The sequence below is a fragment of the Physeter macrocephalus genome, chromosome 21, assembly GCF_002837175.3.
Source record: "Physeter macrocephalus isolate SW-GA chromosome 21, ASM283717v5, whole genome shotgun sequence".
In the NCBI taxonomy this organism is placed as follows: Eukaryota; Metazoa; Chordata; class Mammalia; order Artiodactyla; family Physeteridae; genus Physeter; species Physeter macrocephalus.
In genome coordinates, this window is record NC_041234.1 from 12,251,675 (window position 1) to 12,257,038 (window position 5,364).

Below are 5,364 nucleotides of genomic sequence, written 5' to 3' on the forward strand. Positions count from 1 at the left end.
CACCCTTGCCAACACAAATCAAAGCATTTTATCTTTGCCAAGCTGATAAATTAGAAAAAGACCTCTTATAATTTGAATTTGTATTTCACTATGTCACTTCTTGTGGGTGAAGGTGATAGATTTTCATATGATAAAGGACCACTACTACTCTACACGGCAGACCTCTCTGGTCTGTAGGGTCCTTTTCCATAACTTCTCGTACCCTACCCCACAGACTCTACTGTACAGTTGGTTTAGATAACTATATTTGTATTATATGATATCATTTCCACAGGGTGGGCCCCAAACTCAAGGTGTGGGTTCCTGAGGTAGAAACTTTTGAGGACACATAACTAAGAGTAAGCCTCTAGTCTGCATTTTGCCTCTAAATTAAATCATAAGACAACGGAGAACAGACATTTTGTCTATGACAATTATTAAAATACTCAGTACAATGTTCTACAGAGCTGAAAAATAATAATTCTTGACTCTCTGAAGCAGCATTAGCTATCTCAGCTGATAAAGACAACAACCAAGGAACTCCTTTTGACCCAGTCCAGAGCAACCTACAAATGCTATGAACAACAAATGACAACCCCAGTAATCAGTCCTATCCAAGGGGTTCACATGGTCAGAATCATAACACCAAGGACAACGAGAGAAGCACAGCAGGGCTCAGCTTCCAAAAAACTTTGTGTTCCTGAGAGAAAGATTCTTCATAAATAAAAGTACTAAAATTAACTATGTACTGACTAGGCATATTTAGTTAATTGCACTGTGACCCTCCCAGGTAATATTTTTTCTTCAAGAAAATTTTATAGACACATAAACATTTTTATTCATAACGACTTGAAATTACCCATTGAAACACTAAATAAGAGCTGAGATGATGAGCTTAAAAGACTCTGCCGTAACTGAAGTCATAGTAGAAGCTACTGTAGTGGATTAAAAAAGTTAAGACTGTAACCCATTATGTTTAACCTTTAATGCAACAATTGTAAAATTTACTATGACTCACTAGTGGCTGATTAAGAGGTTTGGATGTCAGTGCCAGATAAGAAGTGTCTAATCTCTCCCAATATTAGAGCTACAGTGTTCTAACCACTTTACAAATGGTTTCTGCAATTCACTGGGCACTCATTATTGAATGTAACAAAACCTTGCTAGAATATTCTCTTTAGGGGTAGCATCATGCCTCTTTGCAGAGGAACAGTCTTTAAATGGGAGTCTTTGGTGACCATGGCAATTCAACCAGACTGTCTGGTTGAAAGACCTGCTTGTACTAAATAGGAGCTAAGAAAGACCTGCTTGTACTAACTTATTCTCTGTGAAAAATAACAGTATTATGTGATTCCAATGTGCTCATGGTGTTCCTCTTTCATTCTTATTCCAGATAGGTTCTGCTATCATCCAAATTGTTAAATCTCTAGCAGACCTCCCTCAGAGACTTAGGGGCCTTGCTTCTGAAATTCAAGGCCACTGCCTCTAAGTGTCACTGTTTTCCTCAAATAATAAAGACTTAGCAGACCCAATAGGACCTCCGAGGCTTTTACTTTTTCTTTTTTCTAAGTAATTAAATCTTAAAATAAAATTCAATATTCAGGAATATTTCTGATAAATATACCAATTTAAAGAATGTGAATCACTAGTAAATGCTAGAGTATCTTTCAGTATGCTGTCTCTATTGTAAGTTGCTACTTGTTTTAACTTAGAATTAGGCCAATCTTCCCCTCATACCCGCAATTCATCAGAGACTTTTCTTGCCCCAACTCTCACGTCATCTGCTGGCCCAGAGGCTTGAGAGGAAAGCATCAGAACCTGGACCCAGTAAGGTGTCAAATGTCCAATTAAATTAGCAACAATTCTTAGGCTGTCTCTCCTTGAGATAGTTCACGTTTAAGAGAACATACACTGTTGCATCCAAATGAAACCGACCCAAATCCTAAGGCAAGAAAATGTATTTATCCCAAACTTCCTCTCTTACTCTCACCAAAATTCTAATTTCAATCACTAATTTGTTCAATCAAGAGAGTAGGGACATAAAAATGTAATATGTCACTCAACATCTTCCACCAATTCATGTGCTAAATGAAGTTTCTTGAGTTATCCATCTCTATATGGTTTTATCGTTTGCTGCTGCAAGCATCCCTTTCCAAGGGCCAAGAACTATATTTAATCTATGGGTAGGAATTTTCTGACTGCTTTGTTTCTTTTGAAGCTATCAGAGATATCTGGCTCCTTTTTACCTCAACCGACTTTGTGCTTTCAGAAAGTGACCTTTTCCATTCAGCTCTTTTAAACAGCATCTCCCTTTAATTCACTCTAACATAGGAAACACAGTCTTTAAAATGTAGGCTTAAGTTACTTCTCACACTAATAAATTGAATGGGTTTGCTGCTATTGATATAGAAATTGATATTAATTTCTGACCCTAATTGATTTCACAAATTAATTAGCAAAGTAAATAAGATACTGGAAGGAAATCAATAGTTCTTATTTTATGATATTTACATATTACTCTTGTAATACATATGAATTACATATTATACCCATATTTACAAACATAGATGCTTTCAGTATGATCTTGCTTAGTATTATTGATTCACAGATGTATCCTAACTCAGGCATCAACCACACTCTTAATTATCCTGGCACAGGGGCTTCCCTGGTGGTCCAGTGGTTAAGACTCCAGGCTCCCAATGCAGGGGACCCAGGTTCAATCCCTGGTCAGGGAACTAGATCCCTTATGCCACAACTAAAGATTCCACATTCCTCAAAGAAGTTCTCGCATGCCGCAACTAAGACCCTGCGCAGCCAAATTTTTAAAAAAATTAATTATCCTGGCACAGCCATTTTAGGAAACTATAAATAATATCTTAAAAATAACTAAAAATATAACTATTATAATAATTATAATAACTATAAACAGAGTAGCTTTGACTTCAATTCTGAAGATAATACCAAGTAGTAGATATTTATATAACTTATGAAGAATGTAGACCGAGCAGAAAGTATGAAACAAAAATGTGGTTTTCTTATAGGCAGTGTTATAAGCCTAAATACATATAAAGAAACTAAAATATAATCATTAATCTTTACAAGAACCTTGTGACATAAATAGTATTTGTAGTTTACAGATAATGAAAATTAAGCTTAGTGAGGTAAGTGACTTTCCCAGCGTCACATAAACACTAAGTGGCTGGGCTAGATTGTGCAGTAATGACCCTCCCCCAAAGCATTTCTCCTTATATCAGCGATGCCCAGTTCATCTATTTTTCCTTTTGTTGCTTGTGCTCTTGATGTTGTATCTAAGGAATCATTGCCTAATCCAAGGACACAAAGATTTAGTCCTATCTTTCCTTCTAAGGGTTTTATAGTTTTAGCTCTTACATTTAGGTCTTTGATCCATTTGGAGTTAATTTTTGTATATTGTGTGAATTCAGGGTTCAACTTCATTCTTATGCATGTGGATATCCTCTATCAGTTACTTTTGGATGCACAACCAACCAAAACTTAGTGTTTTAAAACAGTAAGCATTTACTGTTTCTCACAAGTCTATGGACCTGCTGGGCAGTTCTGGTCCAGGCTGGCTCACCTGATCTCTGCAATCAGCTAGAGGCTCTGTTGAAACTGAAACTAGACGGTCTTCACTCATATGTCTGTGGGTTGTCAGGCTAGTTCAAGTAGCGAGGCTCAGCTGGGATGGCTCACTTCTGCAACATGTTTCTCCACATGGTTTCCATCTTCCAAGAGACTAGCCTCAGTTTCTTCATGTGGTTGACTTGGGGTTGCAAAGAGCAGCAGGAGAAGACAAGCTCCAATGAACAAGCACCTTTCAAACCTCTGCTGTGCCCTGTTTGCTTATATGCCATAGGAAACTGCAAGACACATGCCCAAGCCTCAGAGCCAGTGTTTATATGAACATCTCTGCTACAACCCTGGGTACCACACAGTCATACCCCAAATTCTGGTGTTACCAGTGCTTATCTCCACAATTACCACTGTTATTCTTTAGCACCAGATACAAAATAATGTTTAGGAAAGCAGTTCCTCATATCAGTACCACCTGCTAGTGTCTTGTTCTCAGCTACGTGTCTAGCACCTACTAGTGAGTGCCACAGTGTAGACACTAAATGAATATCTATTGAGTGAATGAAAGTACAGGAAAATTGAGGGAACAAAATTGGGGTCCAGCTTTCATATACTGAGTGGCATAGTTTAAGCCTATGCCATGTACTTATACCAAGTGCACATTGTTCCTATTTACTTCATGAGTTAAAGTTTTAAAATAGATGCTGGATAATCCAGTCTATCACACATATTTTTGTAGCCTTCCCTTTCACGTTGGCAATCTTTTCTCTAGTTTTATTATAATCACCTTTAGTGATAAGTTTTTCATCATATACCTTGTGGCTACATCCTACCATATAATAAAATGTGATTTAGGAAACAATTTTGCCACACCATACAGTGAGGCTTCTTTTCTCTGTTACAGTCACTTCAAAGGTTCAGCTAACACTCTGGTGGCATTAAGCATCAATGTAAGGAAGGGAAATGTTAAGATCCTCGTTTCAGATTTTTTTAAATGTGCACTCTGGCTAGGAGAATTGGAGAATTAGAAAATTTGAAGGCACTTAAAACATTCGGTCCAATTTTCTGATTTCACCTCGTACTCTATTCTACCCAGACCAAAAGGGGATGAGCCCAAGAAAAAAACAAGGTGGGACATGACCCTGTGTAGATAATCGCCTCTTTATCCCTGTTACTCGGAGATATGACAGTACATTGGATATTCAGGCAATTTACACTTGAAAGGTATACTGAGGATCAACCACAGTACAGCACAATGGCACATCCCTATAAATAAAAGGAAATAATTCAGGAAGGGCAAACTTCCCATAATGCTGCAGCTATCAATGATAGGGTGGCTCAGCTGGACATTATCTAACATTATAAAGGAAAACAGTCCAAAGCTTAGGTGAAGTCTTTGAACCTGATAATTCACAATTATAGCCAGCACCGATTTTTTGTAGCACTATACAGTGTTCAAAGCATTTTCAGGTGCATCATCCCAAACTTGGATTATAATAGCCACCTAACATGACATTGCTTTCTGGAGATTTTCCTTTCATGTGCTATAACCTTGCTTCTTGATGTTCTTCCTAGATGGTTCAGTCCTTTTCACCCAATAGATAACTGGGTATCAAGAATTCTCAACAATATTTGGTACGATGCTTTCAGAATCTTTTGGAAGCAAATGCCTCGGGCTAGTCATCATTTCACAGCTATCTTAGATCCATCCTGACACATAACTTAGAAAGGCATTCTGTTATAGTTCTCAAATTATTGTCATTTAATATTTTACTTGTATCAGCACCACCTGTG

General features: G+C 37.5%; 1 non-coding gene across 1 annotated transcript; it reads left to right on the top strand.

The window, feature by feature from the left end:
- Positions 1–2,641: 2,641 nt before the first annotated feature.
- On the top strand, positions 2,642–2,714 carry TRNAW-CCA (transfer RNA tryptophan (anticodon CCA)). Its single transcript has one exon. It is a non-coding gene; the product is annotated as a tRNA-Trp (tRNA).
- The last annotated feature ends 2,650 nt before the right edge of the window (positions 2,715–5,364 follow it).